The sequence below is a fragment of the Sus scrofa genome, chromosome 13 (genome assembly GCF_000003025.6).
Source record: "Sus scrofa isolate TJ Tabasco breed Duroc chromosome 13, Sscrofa11.1, whole genome shotgun sequence".
NCBI classification, from domain to species: Eukaryota; Metazoa; Chordata; class Mammalia; order Artiodactyla; family Suidae; genus Sus; species Sus scrofa.
This window is the reverse complement of record NC_010455.5, coordinates 146,368,965-146,392,331: the sequence shown is the minus strand read 5'-3', so window position 1 is coordinate 146,392,331 and position 23,367 is coordinate 146,368,965. Positions and strand designations below refer to the sequence as shown.

General features: G+C 40.5%; 1 protein-coding gene and 1 long non-coding RNA gene across 4 annotated transcripts in view; one reads left to right on the top strand and one right to left on the bottom strand.

Annotated features, from left to right (window-relative positions):
• SIDT1 (SID1 transmembrane family member 1) overlaps positions 1 to 23,367 on the top strand; it is a 96,381-nt gene that overhangs the window by 4,221 nt on the left and 68,793 nt on the right. The window contains exon 2 of one of the 3 annotated variants that reach the window (XM_021070355.1): positions 9,681 to 9,804. The exons of the other annotated variants lie outside the window; for them this stretch is intronic. The gene's annotated coding sequence lies outside the window, so the exon portion shown is untranslated. The remainder of the gene's footprint in view (positions 1 to 9,680; positions 9,805 to 23,367) is intronic. 3 annotated transcript variants of the gene reach the window in all.
• LOC110256423 lies at positions 1,975 to 13,604 on the bottom strand. The gene is made up of 2 exons (XR_002337895.1): positions 12,032 to 13,604; positions 1,975 to 6,110 (listed from the first exon to the last, which is right to left on the bottom strand). It is a non-coding gene; the product is annotated as an uncharacterized LOC110256423 (long non-coding RNA).

Genomic DNA, 23,367 nt, shown 5'->3' with positions numbered 1-23,367 from the left:
TTCCCTTCAGTTTGGAGGAGAAAGGCTATTCTAAGTTTAGGCCTTGGTGAAGACAGGAAACTGCTGTGGGAGGTTTTACTCCTAATCTTTCCTGTCAGCCACTGCATCTCCTATACTAAAGGCTGCCCTTGCAGAGAACTATTTAGCCAAGAGCGTCATGCTAATTAGCTAAGCTCAGCACCAGGAAAAGTCTCACATGCCTTCCAGGCAGAGAGTAATGTAAATATGGGGTTGCCATTAAAAAAAAAAAAAAAAAAAACCTCGAAAAGAATAGAGTGACTAGTTGAAAGAAGGATAATGAAAATAGCGATCGAAGGTGCAGGTTAAGCAGATCATGGTTCACTTCAATCCCTTGGAGGGACAGTGTTTGGAGACTCCTTTTAAGGGGTGTGAGATTTCATTGTGTCAGACAGTGTTCCGTGTAACCATAGGGCTGGGACCAAACTAGAAGGAAATCACCTTGTTCAGAAAGTTGCCAGGGATCTGTTTGGGATCAAGGCCACAAAAGCAGGTTTATTGGGAATGAGAATACTCTTGTAGAGACAGGTGGTGACAATAATCAGATGTTTATATTTGAGCTAGATGGTGATAAGAAGCTCTTAAGTAAAAATCTAACCATCACCCAACAAGATGTCTTCTCTTAGTCTTTTAGTAACAGAATTCATTGTTTGCTACAGATTTTTGCACTTGAAATGTTTCCTGGAAATATTTCTTTTATTTTGTTTATGAACCTGAGGCATTTATCTTTTAATGACATATACTTTTCTATGCTCAAGGAACAATGCTTGGCTGTATTAATACGAACCAGCAGTTGTATAAATAGAACCAGTTACACCAGCCTCTCAGATCCAGATTCAAAAGCCTATCTAGTTCTCATGAACAATGAGATATATGTCAAGACATTCCAGTGGTGACTTCTAGATACATGCATTACCGCTTACACAGAAGAATTCAAACCTTTGCTGTGACAGCCTCAGTTCTCCTGCCTCGTATGTGTTCCCCCCACCCCGACCCCGTGTTCTTTACATACCAAGAGGCAGAGAAGCCTCTTCTGCTATCTTCCTTCATCTCCTTACTGAACTGGACTGGTGCTTGTTTATGGAGAGCAAATCATCTCATTAGCACATTATCTGAGGAATTGGTTACTGTCTCAGTCAGTTCAGGCTGTCAGAGTACCACAGACTTAGAAAACAAATATTTATTTCCCCCAGTCTTGGAGGCTGGGAGGTCCAAGATCAAAGTGTCAGCAGACTTGTGTCTGGTGAGAGCTGGCTTCCAGGCTTGTAAACAGCTGTGTCCTCACGTGGCCCAGAGAGCAGAGAGAAGCAAGCTCTCTCCTGTCTCTTCTCATAAGGGCACTAATCTCAATATAAGAGCTCCTACCTTGTGACCTAATTACCTTCCAAAGTCCCTACCTCCAAATACTATCACCCTGGCAATTAGACTTATACATATGAATTGGGGATGGGGGCAAAACACATTCAGTCCATTGGTGCTGTCCTCTCACATTTTCCTCTGTGGCTCTCAAAAAAGAGTATCAATGTGGCTTAAGTGTGCTTGGCTGACATTACTTTCATTATGAGTCTGATTTTATGGGGCACCCATCTTCTGCCTGCCCTGACCTGATAATCATGTGCTACATTATATAATGGATTCTGTAAGTGTGTGTTGTCCAATGCAATAGCCACTATCCACCTGTGCCTGTCAAGCACTTGAAAGATGACCAGTCACAAAATGAGATGCATGGTGTACAACACATCAGATTTTAAAGACAGTATGAGATAAATGTCATTAATGTTTTTATTGAGTATATGTTAACCAAGGGGCCAAGCAGTATTACAGAAGAGCACTAGGAGGAGATGAGTGTTTTATCTGTTCAGTTGCCTCTGGCCCTTTAGCAAATTCTCTCCCCCTTACCCCAAGCTTTATTTTCCCCATTGATAAGAGAAGATTGCATTTTTGATCCTTATTCAAGCAGGAAGTTTCAGTGCTCTTTTTTTTTTTTTAACCACATGTAAGATCATAATTTTTTTCTTGATTATAGATAAGAAGGAGAAATCTCTTACCAAAAAGATCATTTCTCCTTGTCTTTATAAGAGCAAGTAAATGAAAACTTTAAATTACTGTTTCCAAAAAAAAAAACAAAACAAAAAAAACAAACAAACAAACAAACAAAAAAAAAAACCACTACTCTTTTTTTTGTTTGTTTTGTTTTGTTTTTTTTGAGAAACTTCTTCTAGGGCTCCTCACTACCTGGAAGTGTTTTGTTTTTTCCCCCCACTTTTGCCACGTGTGCTGAGCTTGTATTCCAATTCCTTTTTGTTTCTTGCTGAGCGCCAGGTCAATAGGCTTGCTGTAGTGTTGGGTTTGGTTTTTCGTTTGTTGTTTCATTTTGTGTAGATTATACGGCTGTGATGGTCCCTTCTGAAGGGGTGTTTTATGTTCTTTTAGGTTCAAGATTTTCAGGCTTTCTGTCTTTCCTGATTTGGTTTCAGTGTATATCTCCTATGCCATTTCTCACTCTTGGTTTGAATCTTAAAGACTTGAAGATAATTGCGATACTGTGAAACCTCTTAGTTGTTAGAAGTGCCAGCATTTTTTTCTTCTTTTCAAATAGAAGTAACCACACCTTGTTGATATTATTAGGTTGCCATGCAGCACCCCAGAGTATGTTAGCCTGCTCTTCCTACATTGTTTAATGCTGGAGCTGACTGAAGTTCCATGTCAACACACCAGGATGGTGCATTAATGATTTAAAGGTACTTCTTAATGAGCTATTTGAATTAGGGCCTCACCATCCTTTCTGCTTATTTGCTAAGAAAAATATCAAATATGTCATGGGCCACCAGAAAATACTTTCACATTCTTTTCTACTTTGCTTTAAAAATTCATAAATGTTGATTTTTTTTCTTTTCTTGGATATTTTGAAAATAGAAACTTGGAGGTTGGCTCTGCAAACCAAAAGAAAACCTAAAGACCTGTATTTTGCTTAAAGCCTAAAGTCAGCAATAACAACAACATTGCAATCTATTAAATCCTTAGTCTAAGATCTTTTGGGTTTTCTATATAACAATGTTTCTAAGACTGTGCTTAAAAATTGTACATGGGAAAAAATTGATTTACGTGGCAAAAGACAGTGCTTCTTTCCTGGAGAGGGAAAAACAAAGCTGTTATACAGCAAATGCATATTATATATTGTGTTATTGATAATAAAAATGAATTACAACTAATTTGCTATAGTAATTAATTGCTTCAAATTCTTATTCCCCTCATTGCCTGTTAATTTGAAGTGACAGTAATAGCCAAAGAAATTGACTTTACTATTGGGAAGAAGTTACATGCAGATGTTAATTTTGTTGAAAGATTGAACAGGGAATTTTTCAGTTGGTTTAACAAGAAAAGTGAAGCTGGTTTGAAGGTGTCTTATATTGAAAAATGTGTCCAGAGAAATTGAATATAAGTTTTCTTTCCTGATCAGAAAGCTATATGAATCCACTTCCCTGTCACTGTTCCCAAGAACTGGGAAATTTTCTTCTCTTCAGGCAACTGAAGGGCTCTTTAGGAGCTACTTCTCAACCTATAATTTTGAAAAACATTATTTTGGACCCACCCTTTTACAGCTGATCTCAAGAATAGCCAGGCGTGTCAGTATATAATCATGAAACTATTGGCTATTTAAAAGTGAAGATCACCTATGTTTTGGTTAGATTCTTAAGTGTTTGAATAAAATACTTTATTTCTGAAAATGGTGGCAGAATTAAAGTTTATCTAACACCATCAAGTAACACGTTGTCCTGAGTGAAAGCATCCTCTGGCTACCTGGGGTACTTACCTAGCTGATACTGTGGACCTTTAAGAGTGAAGATAATAGTTCACCTCTCCCTCTGCCTAACCTGGGATACAAAAGATTTTCGGCTTTGTTAGCTTCTTCACTTGTCCCCTGTATGTGTAGGGTGTGTGTGTGTGTACTTTGTCTGTACCCACAACATATTGAAGTTCCCGGGCTGGGGATCAAACCCTCACCACAGCAGCAACCTGAGCCATAGCCAAGGCCAGCTCCTCAATCTGCTGCACCACAAGAGATCTCTAGTGTATTTTTAACTAGACTTTAGACTTTATTTTTCAAAGCAGTTCTGGGTTTACAGAAAAATTAAGCAGAAAGTGCAGAGCGTTCCCATATATCCCCTCCCCATTCTTCCCCACTCACACAGTTTTCCCTATTATTAGTATCTCGCATTAGCATGATACGCTAATGATAAACCAATATTGATAGAATGTTGATATTGTATTGGCCTCTATTATTTACTATGGTCCACAGTTTACATTAGGTTCACTCTATGGTTTCTGGGAAATGCACAGTGTCATATATCTGTTATTATGGTGGATTGTACAGAATCATTTCACTCCCATAAAAATTCCCTGTGCTCCACCTTTTCATCCCTCCTTCCTTTCCCTCAAACCTTTGCAACCACTGTTTTCTTTTTTAATGTCTTCATAGTTTTGCCTTTCCCAGAATGTCATGTGGTTGAAATCATATAGCATGCAGCCTTTCAGACTTGCTTCTTTCACTTAGCTATATGCTTTTAAGATTCCTTCATGTCTTTTCACAACTTGATAGCTTATTTCTTTTTAGTGCTAAGTAGTATTCCATTGTTTAGATGTGCCATAGTTCGTTTATCCATTCCCCTGTGAAAGACATCATGATTGATTCCAATTTTTGGCAATTATGAGTAAAGCTGCTGTAAACATTTGGTTGCAGATTTTTGTGTGGACACAAGATTTCAGCTCATTTGGGTAATACCAAGGAGCTTAATTCCTAGATCATATAGTAAGAGTATGTTTAGTTTTATAAGAAACTGTCAAACTTGTCTTCCAAAGTGACTGTACGTACCATTTTGCACTCCCATTAGAGAATTCCTGTTATTCCACAGCCTCATCTGCATCTGGTGTTGTCAGTACTTTAGATTTTAGCCATTCTAATAGGTATTCAGTGATATCTCATGGTTTTAATTTACAGTTTCCTAAGGGCATATGCTGCTTTTCATATGCTTATTAGCCCTCTGTCTATCTTCTTTGGTGAGGCATCTCTTCAGATCTTTTGTCCATTTTTAAATTCAGTTATTTCATTATTGTTGAGTTTAAAGTGTTTTTTGTAGTTTTTGGATATCAGTTTTTGGATCTGCAGTGGTGGGTGGGTTAGGCCATGGCATGCACAGCAGCTTGATGTGGACTCTCAGCTCTCAGACCAGTGATGGAACCCAGGGACACAGTGGTGAAAGTGCTGAGTCCTAACTCTGATACCACAGGAAACTCTACCAGTACTTTATCAGATACAAGTTTTGCAAATATTTTCTCCTTGTTTGTGGACTTGTCTTTTCATTCTCTTAATAGCATTTTTCACAGAGCAGACATTTTTAATTTAATGAAGTACCACTTATCAATTTTTTTCCCCATGGATCATGCCTTTGGTGTTATATCTAAAAAGTTGTTGTAAAATCTAAGGTCACCTAGATTTTCTCCTATGTTATCTTCTGGAAGTTTTATAGTTTTGAATTTTACATTTAGGTTTATGAACCATTTGGGGTTAATTTTTGTGAAAGGTGTAAGTCTCTGTCTACAGAGTTTTTGTTTTTGTTTATTTAGTTTTTGTTCTTCGTTGTTGTTGGTTGTTGTATATGATGGCCAATTGTACCAGCACCACTTATTGAAAAGACTGCCTTGTATTTTCAGTATTACAATACTGCCTATGTGTATTTATATTGATAGCTGGACTTGGACCAAAGAGTTTGAAGCACCTTCTTACCTGGGGCTCATCGTTCTTCCCATTGTTCCCAGCCTTCCCCTCTGTTACCACCTCTGACCTCTATCATTCTCCTGTTGTTTCTTTTTTCTAGGTATCATATGTCTCCCTGTTTCTTCCATCCTTTTTGTCTTTCAAGTCCTCTCTGCATACTGTCAGTCCATCGGGGTTCTTCCTCTTCTCTGGTTGTTTGAGGCATTGCCCCTTTTTCTTCATCTCAGGAGATATATTTTCTTCCTTCCTTCCTGATTCAGAGCCATGACAGCTACTCTCATTCCTGGAGAACTGTCTCCCAGTGTTCAAGGTTTTGCTGTATGAATTGAATAATACCAATGGTAAAGGATGAAGAACATACATTATTTCAGTAGATATTTGTGCTGACTTCATGTGCCATTATTTCCTTTATTCTTTTTTTTTTTTTTTTTTTTTTTGTCTTTTTGCCTTTTCTAGGGCCACTCCCGCGTCATATGGAGTTCCCAGGCTAGGGGTCGAATCAGAGCTGTAGCCACTGGCCTACACGACAGCCACGGCAATGCGGGATCTGAGCCGGGTCTGCAACCTACACCACAGCTCACAGCAACACCAGATCCTTAACCCACCGAGCAAGGCCAGGGATCAAACCCAAAACCTCATGGTTCCTAGTCGGATTTGTTAACCACTGAGCCACGACAGGAACTCCTATTTCCTTTATTCTTGTCAATAAGATATTCTTTGCCAAGACTGCTTGGCTATAGAAATGTGTCATTGGGCTTGCACTGAGACTTTTTTTGTTTTTTTTTTTTCTATCACTAAAAGAAACATAAAATATCCCTCAAAACCATAGGAAAGTGATTTAAATTGTATTTTCAATATAAAAGCTGAAACAACCTTTTAACTACACAATCTCTTCTCACTTAGCAGGAGAGAAAACTGAGCTGGTAAAACAAATCACTTGTCCAACTCATATAATTAGTTTGAAGCAAAGCCAGGACATTTTCTCAGGATATTCCTACTAAACCACATTCTCTCCCACAAGAGCACATCTATTATGCTTATCAACCATAAAAATAATTTAAAAATACCATATTCATACTTCCACAGTCAGGTGGTTTGATATGCAACTTAAGAACTTCACATCTGACTCTCTTATAATTACTAACAATGAAAGATTTTCATTTTTGTTCTTCTCTCATGAATTATCCGGGCATCCTTTTGCCTATGTAAATCAGGCAAGCAAGTTGACACTAAGTAAAACTGTGAATTGGACATATTTTCTTTAGTATTTCACAGACCCACAGCTACTCACAACTGTGATCCCACCCGGACACTCTGTGGATTGTGGGATCTTCATCTCTGAAGATTGAAATCTTCATCTCTTTCATGCTTTATTGTCACTAATGCTGGCTTCCCTCCCTGTGCCAGACCTAGGACAGTTTGAAGACCTCAGCAATTAACCTGTGACTCTAGGACAGTATTAATGCTGAGAACTGGTATTTCTGGATTCCCACTAAATAGCCATGAAGATAAGCCATAGCCAACAGGAATATCTATTTCTGTCCCTCCAGATCTAACTACCCTTTTGTGGACAAAGGGACTCACAACTATTTTAATTTAGCTAATTGGGACTGTATGTTATGCTCCACCCTCTCCCCCCAAAATTAGTATGTAAATGCTCACAATTTTATTTTATCTTAATACTTACAAAAAAATAATCCTATATTTGTCCCCATTCTCTCCCCACACCATCTTCACCAGAGTGGATGAATTATAGGTTTCTAGGAGAAGAACAATGTTTATCTGGGTAATAAAGAGATTTTTAAAATGAAGGATAAGGAGAGAGGCAAGCAGAGTGAAGTCTGGGTGTGCAGAGATGGTTTGGGGAGATCTGCGGACTATAAGGCTCAAGTTAGGCATGGAGTCTGAGTGAAGCAGACAGAGAAGGAAAGAGGATGTGGGGTCAGGCAAGGTTATTGGCCTCAAGCAACAGAAATCAACTGGCTAACATAAGCAGAAAAAGACTTCACCAGAAGGATATTGGATAGCACCCAAACCTGAGTTACCAAATTCACACTGTGGGTACTAAGAGACATGACATTGCAGAAAATTATAGCAATGATCACGTAGCAGGAATGGTTTGGTCAGGATGCTCACCCAGGCACTGCTACCTCTTCTGCTATCAGACATGGTCACCCTTGGACCCTGCTCTCATGGTCCCTACTGGTGTTACCCTTGCCAATGAGTGTTAAACTCTCCCTTCATCTTTGTATCATTTAATCACCGTTGAAAGTACTAGGTGGGAGCATCTAAGTATTGAAGCACGGGTCACCTGTCTGGCCCCTGTGGCACCTATTGGCAGCCTTACCTCCCACCTCCACACAGTGGGATGGAGGGCAGGGGACAGGCTGGGCAGCCCCCAAATCAACCCCACCAAAAGTTCTCATGGGGTGTTCCCAAGCTAGGACAGATATACCGACCCAGACATAAGTGATCAGTGACCAAGATGTGGCAGGGAGCAAATCTGGGCTGCTGCAACCTTCTATCTTTGCCCATTTAAAGAGGAACATCTTATCTGAGTGTCAGAGAAGAATTCAAGTCACTTATATCAATTCTGTCACAGTGTTTACTCTATGATTAGAAATGCTTTTGTGGGAGTTCCCGTCGTGGCTTAGCAGTTAACGAAGCCAACTAGTATCTATAAGGATTGAGGTTCAATCCCTGGCCTCACTCAGTGGGTTAAAGATCTGCTGTTGCCATGAGCTGTGGTGTAAGTCGCAGACTCAGCTCAGATCCTGAGTTTCTGTGGCTGTGGTAGAGGCTGGCAGCTACAGCTCTGGTTCAACTCCTATCCTGGGAACCTCCATATGCCATGGGTATGGCCCTAAAAAAGACCAAAAATAAATAAATAAAATTTTTAAAATTTTTAAAAAGAAATGGTTTTGTGGATAAACAATGAGGTGCTACACTACAGCACGGGGAACTATATCCAATCTCTTAGGATAGAACATGATGGAAGATAATATAAGAAAGGGAATGTATATACATGTATGACTGGGTCACTTTGCTGTACAGCAGCAATCGACACAACAGTGTAAATCAGCAATACTTTAATTAAAAATTTTCAACTAAAAAAAGAAGAAAAGAAATGAAATGATTTTGTCTCTTAAATGTGGCCTTCCCTGAGGCCTCCTCTGCTTGTGTCAAAAAATGTTCTTTGCAGATTTTGAAGAGGAAGACGTTTGCAGATGACTGGTTTTGCCTTGTTTTGAAAGCGGTTTCCTTTAGGTAGTACTTACATCCTGACAATACTTATTTAAAATTATAAATGGCACCAGTCTGGCAATAAATACCACCACAGAAATAAACAGCTGATAAGTGTCAGATCATAACTCTGACAATCCTAACAGTTTTGTAGTGCTTTTCCATCTTTAGAGCATTAATTAAGCAGGCCTCAGAATAGCTCTAGAAGAAATGTGCCTGCAGTGCAATCACTCAGCATATAAATAAAATCCAGGGAGTAGATCCTTGTGTTGTGCCTCAAACCATAAAATAATTATTTTCCCCACTTCAACCCCCTCACAGGAGAAGTACAAACAGCATATAAATGGGAAATAGAGGGGGGGAAAAAGAGACAGGGAAGATGAAGAGGAAAAAGGAATCATACACAGAGATGAGCAGACTCAGAGACCTGAGAGGTCAGTGAACCAAGAGAGGATCCTGGCCCTCTCCCAGTGCCAAGGCTGGAGATGCTTCATGGAACCTGAGACAGGCCCTGGAGAGACAGAAGATGGCCAGCTCTTGGAGTGAGAGGCCAGTGGCTGCCTGCAATTTAAGAGGCCATGAGTAAGGAATAGGAGTGGGTTAGGGAAGAGCTTTTTCATGGTGCTTTTTCCCCCTCCCTCAGTTTGGCCCAGGTAGATTGCCGCCTGCCTTGCCTCATCATCATCATCATCATCATCATCATCATCATCATCATCATCATCATCATCATCAAGAGGGAGGAAACAGGCAGCACCCACCCAGGGCCGGTAAGGCATGTGGGATAATGTCTGTGGAGGCTGGAGTGGAGAAGAAGAACCTCTGTACCTGTTGACCTGCTGACTCTGGGCAGCCCCTGCTTCCCCACCGTCCCCCCACCCCCACCACCACCACCACAGGGCAGACTATGATGGGAGCAGGAATAGTGGAGGGTGGGAAGGAGTAAAATTAGGTGGGGGGCAGCCTGGATCCCTGCCCAGGGTGAAAAGGGGCGTGGTCAAATCGGAGGCTCCCCACCCTTCCAGTCCCTTGGTCTATTCTGAACTCCCCTCGCAATTAGCTCTTCCTCCTGGGGTTCTCACTACCACCCCAGGGTAACGGATACCCAGGGACTCAGGGCTCCTGGGAGAAATAACGACAGATCCGCAGGAGGAAGTTATATGAGAATGTCAAACTGAATGACCTCTACCAGATGTAGCAGAATTAACGAAGAGGAAGAGGAAGACTTCATAATAGGCAAAGTGAATATCCTGGAAGAGATAGGAACAGGAGGACATTGCTACAGTTCTAAAAATGAAGCAACTGGAAATCTCGGATTTTAAAAAATAATACTGATTACATGAAGACCTCAGCAATGGGTTAGATGGTAGAATAAACAACAGATTAGAGAACTGGAGGATCAGGTTGAGGATGTACCTAAAGCGATGTAGAATAGAAACAGGATTAAGAAACTGGGAAGGCATTCCTGCTGTGTAGCACTGGGAACTATATCTAGTTGCTTATGATGGAGCATAATAATGTGGCAAAAAAAGAGTGTATACATGTATGTGTGACTGGGTCACCCTGCTGTACAGTAGAAAATTGGAAGAACACTGTAAACCAGCTATAATGGAAAAAAATAAAAATCATTATAAAAAAATAAATAAAAATTTAAAAAGAGAATTTGGGAGGGCAGACCCAGTTATGACATCAACATAGTAGGAATCCCCCAGGAAGAAAACAAGTGGAAAGAAAGGAATATCTATAGAAATAGTGCTGGAGAATTAAGAACAGCTGCTTCCCAGGGGTATTTTTTAGGACTTGAAAGCTTAGCTGGACTACCTCGACATATATAAAAACAGTGACCATTGGTAGTGCACGTACTAAGTGTCAACTACGTGCTTGATCCTAAATATGTCCCAGATAAAAATCCTCAAAGAGAAACAAAACAGGTACATTGAGCAATTAGCAAATATTACAAATGTAATTGAGCATGAAATTGGGTCCATGAGCATGAAATTGCTTCCATTAAGTTTTATGACAGTAAATGGCCAGATTAGGATGAGTTAAGGTCTTCAGGACATACCTGACTTGACCCCAGTTCTTATGAAAAAACTATCTAGGACAACATTTGCAAAGTGTGTTATATGGAACTCTTGTTCTGTGGGATAGTTGTGGTGTTGCATATGAAAGGGATTCCAAGTGTTGTGGAATTTTGCCATGTTTTCACTGCCCAGTATCTGAACCCCATTCCCATATGTTCAGGGGAAATTTCTGATTTTATGAGTCCCTGCTGAAGCAGAAAGGCAATCATCTCCTTTTCTCACACATACCCCTCCTGTCCCTACCAAGCTCTGCCTTGCTTTGCCAATCAGATCTCTTTTCCCCAGACATTGACTTGGGAATCAATGATTCCGGGAAGCAGCTGTTCAGCAGCAACAGAGGCAATACAGATGTTCAGGGATGGCCATGGCAATGGGGTGGTAGCACTGACAGCCTTCCAAAGGCTTTCTATTGATTGTCACTAGAGTTAAGCCCCAACCTCGCTAACATGATTTTTAGTTTATTTGGGATTTTCAACTAGAGATTCTCATACCAAGTGAAGTAAGTCGGAAAGAGAAAGACAAATACCACATGACCTCACTTATATGTGGAATCTAAAATATGGCACAAATGAACCCAACTACAAAACAGAAACAGATTCACAGACATGAGAACGGACTTATGGTTGCCAAGAGGGAGAGGGGGATGCACTGGGAATTTGGGGCTAGTAGATGCAGACTATTTCCATTTAGAATAGATAAGCAATCAGGCCCTACCATATAGCACAGGAAACTATGTCCAATCTCTTGGGATAGAACGTGAGGGAAGATAATATGAGTAAAAGAATGTATTTATATGTATGACTGGGTCACTTTGCTGTATAGCAGAAATTGGCACAGCATTATAAATCAACTACACTTTAATTTAAAAAAAATTTTTTAACACTCTTCAGGGTTATCCTGGCCTTTCACATACCTCATGCTTCAGCCAAAATGATTTTCCTTAATTCTTCAAACTTGCTTCTTGCCTCCTGTCTCTCCTTTCTTCCTCCCCTCCTTCTTTCTCTCCTTCCTTATGTCTGCTACACCGCTCCCTTGCTTTGTACATTTCTCTTGCTCTGTCCTGCATTTTTCTGGTTAATTCCTACTCATCTTTTGGGAAGATACACCGCTGCTAAGTCTATGCCCTGCACTTCCCCAGGAACTTGATACCATCCACTTGCTGGGTGGATGGTATTCGTGTGCAAACTTGTGATGTCAGTGAGGGCAGAGGCTGTGTCCACACTGCTTAGAAATTACCTCCCATGCCCAGAACAATGCCTGGCACAGGGTGGGGAGTCAAATATTTACTGACTGAACAAAGTTCATCCTAAAGTAGCTAGACTCTAGACTGTGCATTGTTCTATATTCCTGGCCTGCCAATTATTATACTTCTCTTCACTGTTTTCCCATGTTTTTATTGGAATTGAAACGTTTAAAATAAAATTTAAATCATAAGCCAAAAGAGCAAAGCTTAGATGAATGTGTTTCTGCCCAGATTATTGTTGGTATAATGGAATTGGTGAGATGAGGTCTATAAAGCCTGATCCTTAGGCAAATGCTCTGAATACAAAATGCTGAGAATCTAAAAGCATTGGGAATAAATAGCTCCCAAGGGATAAACTGCTCTTTTCGGTGAGATGAATGGGCTGTTCCAGGAAAGCTGGAAGCCAAGCTGTGAAAGAGAATTAATATCCTAGGTGAGATGGACCACATAACTTTCTCCTCTGCCAGGGGCAGTTGGGCTTATAAGTGTATCTTCACATATGGAAAAGAGTCAATAACTGATTGATTGGTGAATGTGGGGGGCTGGAAAAGCACTGTTTCAGTGGAGACTGGATGAGATGGCTCTGTCTTCTGCTCTGCTCAGCGGAGTCACAAAACACAGTAACCCACAGTCTAGGGAGGTGGATAGTCTGGGTGGTACTGTACCCATTCTACAGTTCAGGAAACTGAGAATTTAAGTGATTTGTCCAAGGTCACCCAGATAGTAGATGTTAGTGCCAAAAATCAAATCCAGGTCTACATGTCTTTCTGCAGTACAGCTGATGTTTACAGAGAATGGTTTTCCCAAGGCTGAATCGGGCAGAGGCAATTTTAAACAGTCACATCAATAACTACACAAATTATATTAATGCTTATCTTTTAAAAAAAAAAAAGTATAACCTGTGATTACAGTAGCTCAGTTCCTTAAAGTAGTTATGAAACCGTGAGATGAAATGCGCTATTTACTAGGATTCTCTAGCCTCTAATAAAAAAAAGGATTCAGAACTTCAAGGCAACTCAGCTCAGGGAGGCTGTTTTCATACAACAGTCACACAATGGACTCTCCCAGCAGGCCTGCCTTCCTTCAGCATGAAGGCTCCTGGCAGGGAGCCACTGTCAGGGAAAGGTCCTGAGTCTTGGAGAATGACTTCATAACTTAAGAATTCTACAGATTTGGAGTTCCTGTCACAGCTCAGCAGGTTAAGAATTCGACTGGTATCCATGAGGACGTGGGTTCAATCCCTGGCCTTCCTCAATAGGTTAAGGATGCAGCATTGCCATGAGCTGTGGTGTAGGTCATAGATGCGGCTTGGATCCTGCATTGCTGTGGCTGTGGCTGGTCAGCAACTGTAGGTCCAATTGGACCCCTAGCCTGGGAACTTCCATATGCTGCGGGTGCAGCCCTAAAAAGAAAAAAAAAAAAAAGGAAATTCTACAAATCTAATATTATGGGTTGATTTATGTCCCTCCAAATATGTGTTGAACTCCTAACTCCTGCAACCTGTGAACGTGACTGTGTTTGGAAGTAGTGTCTTTACAGATGTAACCAAGTCAAGACAAGGTCGTTAAGGTGGGCTCTAACACAATGTGACTAGAATCACTATAAGAAGAGGGAAATTAGGACAACAGGAGAACAGAATGGGAAACAGACACACAGAGAGAACAGAGAGATGATAGAGGCAGGATCGCAGTGATGCAGCTGCAAATCAAGGAACCCCAGGACTGAGCATCACTACCAGAAGCAGGAAGAGGCAAGAAAGGATTCTACCCAGGGTCTCAGAGGAAACATGACCTGGCTGATATCTTAACTTCAGGCTTCTAGCTTCTAGAACTGTGAGAGAATACATTTCCATTGTTTTAAGATACCTAGTTTGTCCTGCCCTAGGAAACTCGCACACCTAGTAACACAGATTCTAGGCTGACACGTTACTGTCTATGCAAGAGTGCTAGGTTCATCTTCATATTTCTTTTCTGGGGGAAAGCAATGGAGAAATGAGCCATGTTAATTAGACCAAAGACAATGCAGGTTCTGCAGCTGGATGAGAGGGGTGGGGGGGGGAGGTTAATCAATGAAGTTAGTAAAAGCAGATCAAGCATTCGTAAGGACAGACTATGGCAAAACAAGCCAGGAGAGTAATGAGAGTATGTTTTGGAGACCATTTGCCACATTGTGAATAACAAAGAGCCTGTGTAAAATGGGAGCTGTTCTTCAGAAGTGGGGCAAACACAAGAAGCACATCACAGCTTCTTGAGATGATGATAATGGTGATGAAATATTTCAAACATATAATCAAGTGTACAAAATAACATAATAAGCACCTATGTACTCACAATTCAGCTTAGGAAACAAAAAGACAACTAGAACTCCCTGCCAACCCCCTCCCACCCTCTTCCTTTATCCCCAAAAGGTAACTTTTGGGAAGACAATTCTTCACAGGTCTCTGATTGATTTCTGCACATCTTACAGAAAGGCACTGACTGAAATTTTTCTCTACTGCTCTTTCATGGACATTTGTATAGTAATCAGCCTCAGAAAATAGAGACAGTGTCCCTCTCTCAAGCAAAGGTCAGGCAGGCTTACTGCCTATTATAAAAGATAGTTTCCCTAAGATCAAGGCTCTGCTCCTGTAATGCAAACCACTGCATTATGTAAACATCCATCTGGACCCATTCACATCACTTTCATGGTACTTGGGGGCAAGAGGAACTGAAGAAAATATGCTCATACTCTTGCTGCATGTTGTGACCAAACTAATGAAGTCCTTGCCTCTAACCCGGGAGTCTAGGTCTTCTATCAGTATTGATAAACTGTAAGTGTGTTAAAGTCTCAGGTCCTTCAGAGCCTTTGAAAACAATTGTCTTAAATTTGGTGTTTATTATTTCCATGTATGTATATTTTACTAAAGATATATGAATAGATATTATTGTTTTGCTTGTTTTCAAAGTTTGTGTAAATGGGATCATGTAGTATGTCTCCTTTTAGCAACTTGCTCTTTCTCTTCATTTATATTCTTCAGAGTTATCCATCCTGATCCATATTCTAGTTCATTCATTTCACTCTCCATGACTCCTTGTGTGTATGCAAGAGAATTTTCCTTGCATATAAACTTAGGAGTGGAAATGCTGGAATGTCCTCTGGGTACTCATAGCACCTGTTCACATTATTACCATAAGATCATCACATTATGCTTTTGATGATAACACCATCTTTGATTAGATCATGAGCTTCCCAAGGACAGGGTTGCCTTTAGTATATCCTTAGCACTTCCCATAGTTCCTGACTCAGTGAATGTTTGACGAATGATGGAGGGAGCACTGGAGGGTAGGAAGAAAGGATGGAAATAGGGAGGGAAGGAAGGAAGGTGGGAAGGTAGGAAGGAAGAACAGAAGGACCAAAGAACCTAAACACCCTCCAGATACACAACCAATGAACATAAAATTACTAAAACGGTTACCAAGTGCCATTTGTATTTGTTTTCTAATGTTTGTAACATAAAGAAAAGGAACCATTAGCAAATAGTGTTGTAGCTATTTTACAAGTATAATAAGCTTTTCCCACAAGAAAACAATCGTGTGCCTAAAAAATGGAAACCAGTAATCTCTGATTATTAATCTGATGTTCCAGCTAATGAAGCCTGTGGTCTCATTATTTTAGCAAAACCAAACTAGATTTTGAATAAAAGTCATTTTCATCCTCTTTATGCAACAGAACTGTATTATTCATAATTTTGAACTTTTCCCTATTGACATGTTCTAAAAGATTAAAAAGGGACTCTCTAAGCTTTAAGACCTTTCATAATTGTGATCTGTATAATATCAGAGATGAGATTCTTCTCTTAGTTATAACACAAATCCCTCTTTGTAGTAAACACAGGAAGAAAAGATATATGTAATAAAAATGCTCTTGTTATGACAACAGGCAGAAGCAACAGGAGGGAAAAATCTTGGCTCTTAAAAGTGGTCTGTTACAAGGTGTCAGGGTCCATTGTGCATTATCAATACTTTTACCTAGTTTTGCCTTTACATGCCTTTACTGCTGCAAATGTAATCCAGCTTTTTTAGTTGTATATTGGCTTCTGGGAAAACAAATCCCAATTTGAACAGGATTTTTATCCTTTCCTGGGGGTGGAGCATTATCTGCTCATCTTAAAAAACTGCCCAATGTTTCCTATCTCCTACTCTAATATATATATATTTTTTTGCAATTTATTCTGCCAGTGTCTCTGAGGTTTTTTTTTTTTAAGCCGTAATTAGTAAGATCATTATTCAATAACCAAAAAATAAGTGGATTACAAGAGCCAGATCAGGAATAATTGGGTGTGGAGATAAAGAGTGGAGTGGAGTAACCATGGCATTGACACTTCTGCTCTGCTTTCCTCCCAGCAGACCTCCTTCCTGCTGGCCCAGTTCTACCCCACCAGACACACCAGCTTCCAGACATGCCAGTGACATTGGTGATCTCGTGGTCGTGCATCTCATAAAAATCGGCAGTTGGCCAGTTGCTGACAAATGGGGCCACCGGCTGGATGGTTTCTTTGGAATAGTACTTCCCAAAGTGTGGGCTTCAGTTTATGTGCCTAAGAATTCCCTAGCATACTGTTAAAAACACATTATCTTTTAAGGTCTATTCCTGATCTGCTGAATCAGAAATGCCTGGGGTGGGCTTGAGAGATCTGAATGCTAAAAATCACACTAGGAGTTCCTGTAGTGGCACAGCAGTAGGAACCATGAGGTTGCAGGTTCGATCCCTGGCCTTGCTCAGTGGGTTGAGGATCCAGCGTCACCGTGAGCTGTGGTGGAGGTTGCAGATGTAGCTTGGATCCCGAGTTGCTGTGGCTGTGGCGTAGGCCGGCAGCTACAGCTCCCATTGGACCCCTAGCCTAGAAATCTCCATGTGCCTCTGTTGCAGCCCTAAAAAGACAAAAACATCACACTAAAATTTGAGAACCACTGCTTTAAAGTGGAGCCTGTAGGGGGCATGGAATGGAGGGAAATCCCTTCTGGCACAAAGGACCTAAGAAGGACCTAAGAAGGGAGGAGGAAACTGCAACCTAGGTAACTAAAAGGGAAGCAGACAAGCTAAAGATGAAGCTGGCCGAGTTCACAGCTTTCCTTAGGTTTTTACCTCAGTTCTGACGGCTCTAGATTTAAACCAGATGAAAGTGTGCTCTAAACACATGTGCTGTGTGTAGTGCTGGTGAGTGTTCAGGTTACAAACCTCAAAAGTGAGCCTGCTTCTAAGCAGATTCATTTTGCTGGCACCAGGGATGCCAAAGAGGCTTTCAGCTTCCAAGAAGAGCCAGGCCAGTAAAATAATAGTGAAAATACTGAGAGGTCCACATCTACAATGAGATGCCACTTTGCACCCATTAAGATAATTATAACCTAGAGGAGAGCCAGTAATAAGTGTTGACAAGGATGTGGAGAAATTTGAAACTTTTAATTTCCTGGTAATGAAAATTGCTGGAATATAAAATGATGCACCTCTTTGGAAAATATTTTGGCGGTCCCTCAAGAAGTTAAACGTTAAGAGTTACCATGTCATCCAGCAATTCTACTCCTAGGTATCCACTCAAAAGAATTAAAATCAGGGGTTCCCTGGTGGCACAGTGGGTTAAGGATCTGATGTTGTCACTGCTGTGAGTTGGGTTTGATCCCTGGGGATATTTTACATGCAGCAGGTGCAGCCAAACAAACAAAAAAAGAATTGAAAATGTATGGTCACACAAGAACTTGTTTACAAAGGTTCACAGCAACATTATTTGTAATAGCAAAAAAGCAGAAACCAAAATTTCCATCAACTGAAGAATGAACAAATATGGTGTATTTACTCAATTGGAATATTACTGAGCAATAAACAGAAATGAAGTACTGACATATGCCACAACATGGGAGTACCTTGAAAACATTATGCTAAGTGAAATAAGCCAAATAAAAAGTGCATATATTCTATTATTCTATACATATGAAAACCCTATATGAAACAGGTAAATCCATAGAGACAGAAATTAAATTAGTGGTTACCAAGTACTGGGGAAAGTAGGAATAAGGAGTGACTGATAATGAATACAGGCCTTCTTTTTAGGGTGATGAAAATATTCTGGAATTAGGTACTGATGATGGTTGTACAGCTCTGTGAAAAACTACTGAATTCTACACTTTGAGTGAGTTGTACACCACAGCTTGCAGCAACACCAGATCCTTGGCCCACTGGGCAAGACCAGGGATTGAACCCGCATTCTCGTAGATACTAGTGGGGTTCTTAACCCGCTGAGCCAGAAAAGGAACTCGGATAGTAGATTTTAAATTTCCAGAAGTTAGTTGCATTTTATGACACGTTTTCATATTTTAGTTTGATATGTAAACTGTAACTCTTTTATTGTAAACCAGCCTCTTAGTCTTCCATGGTTTTTTCCTTAGCCCAGAAACTGATATTGTTTGTGGTGAAAAAATTATCTAATGTTCTATAATTCCTTCAAGTGCACCATAACATTATTAAATTAAAATTAAACACTAAAAAAGTAAAAAAAAAAAAAGAGTGAGTTGTGTGGTGTGTTAACTATATCTCAGTTTTGAAAGTGATGGAAGAAATGTCCAAGGGAAAAGGAATAAATTTGACTACATTTAAAAAATGCCTTGTGGTTGTCTCTAGGAAAAGCTAACTTCTATCTATTTTCTTCAACTCTCACAATACTTCTGATGCCAGATGTGTGGGTTTACACACATTAAGCAAGTTTGTGATACCAGCTGGGTGTCCTACAATTCATTTCAGTTCTGACACTATCTACCTGTTGTTCGCATCAGATCTCATAGGTTAAGGGCTCAGTCCCACAAGACTACCCATCCCCCCAACTTCAGATGCCAATCACAAGTCCAGGTTGTCACCTGGCTGACCTACCCACTACAATCTGACCAACCCACTATAATCGGAAAGTTCCCATAACCTTCCTCCTCAGGTTTGGTTAATTTGCTAAAGCAGCTCAAGTAAATAGCGTATTTACTAGATTACTGGTTTATTATAAAGGAATATAACTCAGGATGAGCACTATGGAAGAGGTGCATAGGGTAAGGTCCAGAAATGTCCTAAGCACAGGAGTTTCTGTCCCCATGGAGTTGGGGTGCTTCTGTTCCCATGTGGATGCTTTCACCAACCCAAGAAGTTCTCCCAACCCTGTATTTTGGGAATTTTACAAAGGCTTCATCACATAGGCAAAACCAATCATTAACTCAGTCTCCAGCCCCCTCTACTTCCCGGACAATGGAAGGTAGAGCTGAAAGTTCCAAACTTCTAATCATGGCATGGTCTTTCTGGTGACCAGCTCCCATCCTGAAGTTATCCAGAAGCCCACCAAGAGTCTCCTCATTAGAACAAGAGACTCCATGGAGTTCCCTTCGTGGCACAGTGGTTAATGAATCCAACTAGGAACCGTGAGGTTGAGGGTTCGATCCCTGGCCTTGCTCTGTGGGTTAAGGATCTGGCGGTTGCCGTGAGCTGTGGTGTAGGTTGCAGACGTGGCTCTGATACTGCGTTGCTGTGGCTCTGGCGTAGGCCGGTGGCTACAGCTCTGATTAGACCCCTAGCCTGGGAACCTCCATATGCCGCAGGAGCGGCCCAAAAAATGGCAAAAAAATAAAAAATAAAAAGACAAAAAAATAAAAAAGAACAAGAGACTCCTATCTCCCAGGAAACTCCAAGGAGTTTTAGGAGCTGAGTTAGGAGCCAGGGGAAAGACCAAATATTAGAACAAAAGATGCTACTAGTGCTCCTATTATGTAGGCATTACAAGGGTTTTAGGAGCTCTGATCTAGGAACTGGGAGCGAAGACCATATATTTTTTCTTTTATTTCACAGTGGTATTAACATACCATATAGAGACAATCAGAGGCCACATAGGGGTGCCCCAAGAGAGGGACACCCACTTATTTGGTAGGATGGGGAAATATCAGGGAAGACTTCCCCAAAAAGGACTTTGGAGATGAAGAGGATATAAAAAGGCCAGTCATTGGGGACAGAGATCTTTGGAGAAGAGCAAGTAATTGGGCACGCGGGGGATTTGCAGGCAAAGGAACTAGAGAAGAAGGCAATGATCAAGAAGAGGCTTGAGGGATTCAGATCAGTGGAGAAAAGATGGACTTATTAATAAATGGTGTTGGGATAACTGGAGAGCCACAAAAGTTAAAGAGAGAAAATTAAAATCCTTCCTCACACCATATGCTAGTATTAATCACAAAGGGACAGAGATTTAAACATTAAAAATGTAATAACATAACTACTAGAAAAAATATATAGGCCTCGGTAATCTGGAATGGTGAAAATGTTCTTGGCTCTAATTCAAAATCCAAGGTTACTTGAATCCAGTCAAGTCTCTAGCTAGTTGCCAGTTTATGGGAAATTCAGGACATAGAGGAACCTGTTCAGTGACACCAAGGGGTGCAATCAGCAAAATCAAGAATGAGCTTACTGCCTGATGGGAGAGGGAGGGAGTGGGAGGGATTGGGAGTTTGGGCTTATCAGACACAATTTAGAATAGATTTACAAGGAGATCCTGCTGAGTAGCATTGAGAACTATGTCTAGATACTCATGTTGCAATAGAACAAAGGGTGGGGGAAAAATGTATACATGTAAGGATAACTTGATCCCCTTGCTGTACAGTGGGAAAATAAAATTTAAAAAAAAAATAGAATGTGCTTACCGCAGGTTTGTACTGCTGCTTTGTGAGCTGTTTTATTGAACAAATAAAAAAAAAGGTTTACCTTTAGATTAAAAGAAATTTAAAATATATATCAACCAAATGTAATGTGTGGATATCATTTATACCCCAATTTTTTTTTGTCTTTTTTTTTAAGCCCGCACCCATGGAAAATGGAAGTTCCTAGGCCAAGGGTCAAATTGAAGCTTTAGTTGTTGGCCCACACCACAGCCACAGCAACGCCAGATCTGAGCCGAGTCTGTGACCTGCACCACAGTTCATGGCAATGCCGGATCCTTCACCCACTGATTGAGGCCAGGGATCAAGTCTGCCTCCTCATGGATACTAGTCAGATTTGGTTTTGCTGAGTCACAAGGGGAACTCCCCAATTAAAAAAAAAAAAAAAAAACCTCCAAAAAGCACAATTTTTGAAACAAATGAAATTCAAACACTGTGTGGATATTGGATAATTTTAAGTATGATAATGTATTGTGTTATCTCTTAGAGATATAAAATGAACTATTTATAGACAAAATGGTATGATGTTTGGTATTTATTTTTTAAATCCTTTCTCTTCACTTGTTGGCTTTGTGTTTTTTTTTTCAATTGAAGTGCAGTTGATACATAATACTACATAAGTTACAGCTGTACGATTTACTTTAAAATAATCCAATAAGGGTGTGTGTGGGAAATATGAGGTATACATGAAATAAAATGATACATTTGTTAACTACTAAAGCTGGATGATAAGTAAATAAGGATTCATTATTCTATTCTCTAGTCTCATAAAAATACTATTCTCATTCCTTTGGGGGTAAATCTGAAAATTCCTAGAGCCACTGAAGGCTTTTTTATCAGGAGAATGCCGAGATGAAATTGGCCTCTGAGCGGGTATAAGCCTGGGGATAGGAAGACTAGCTAAGGTTCAGTGAAGGAGGGTCACACTGATAAAGGACTAGACTAGAAGAGTGTCATGGGGAGGGGGTGAATCCAGGTATGGACATGGACAGTATGGAGATAAAAGTGGTAGAACTTGATGACTATTGACGGAAAAACTAAGGAAGTAGGAATCAAGGATGACTCTCGGGTTTCAGGCTCAGATGAATGGTTGTGTGGTGAGGCCATTCAACAGGCAAGGAAATTCACAAGAAATTAAAGTTGGGATGAAGGGAGTACAGGTTCTGTCTCAGACAGGCTGAGTTTGAGGTGCCTATGGAACATCCAGAGCTTAGGAAAGAGGTCTGCACTAGAGAAAGGGTCTTGGCAATGATGAGCAGTAGCACATTCCTCTCCATGGAAACATGCAGAGTGTGGGCACAAAAAAAAAGACTCCTTTCATGAGCAAGCCCTTCTTATCAAATTAAGAACTAGCTCTTGGACTGCTTTAACAAGCAGTTAGTTTCCGTTTTGAACCTGTCGTAGATCTCAGGGCTTCACGGCAAGACTTTCTTCTTCCATTTCTTTCCCCTAATAAAGATGTTTTCAAGAGAACACTAAGGCTTTAATACATGGAGGGTGGGGGGATTCTCATATGAAAGATAAACTTTTTCTTTTTTGCTTTGCCATGTTTTCCATTTTGTTCTTTCCATGTTGACTATACTATTATAAAAGCTGAAGGAAAAGACCAAAACCATCTAGATCCAGGGGCACAGTTCAGTTTCCTGTCTTTTCAGCAGCTGTGATAGTGTTCAATCCTTAGGATGACATGTATTCAGAAGGAAACATGGAGCTGCTGGTATAAAAAAGCACTTAGTATTGGGGATTTATTTGTACCTTGGAGCAGGGCAAAGAGATGAGCACTCAGCCCCTAGTGTAAGTGCTGATGGGGGAGCATCAGGCCATCTGCTAGGCTTTCGTAAAACATGGCGATAACATTTTGGTTTGAAACACAGAGTGATTTTTCCAAACCGAAATTAAACTTTGTCAGCAAGTGAGGTAACTGTAGTTTTTTTTTTTTTTTGAAAGTTCCAGGCCAAGGATCAAATCCAAGCTGCCTCAGAGACAATGCCAGATCCTTTAACCCATGCACCAGGCTGGGGATTGAACCCGCGCCTCTGCAGCCACCCTAGCCACTGCAGTTGGATTCTTAATCTACTGCACCACAGCAGGAATTTATCTTTCTTTCTTTTTTTTTAATAGATATTTGCATATTTAGCAACTACATTCAGATAAAAAAAGAAGCAGCAGCAGCTCGCCAACATCTTTCTTTTTCTGTTCTGGGCTTAGTCTCCTAATCTTGTGTTGACTGCCCAATTGAAACTCTTCAGCCTGCCATTTGAAGCTTCCATAATTGGCTTTGCCCAAGACCACTTAAAT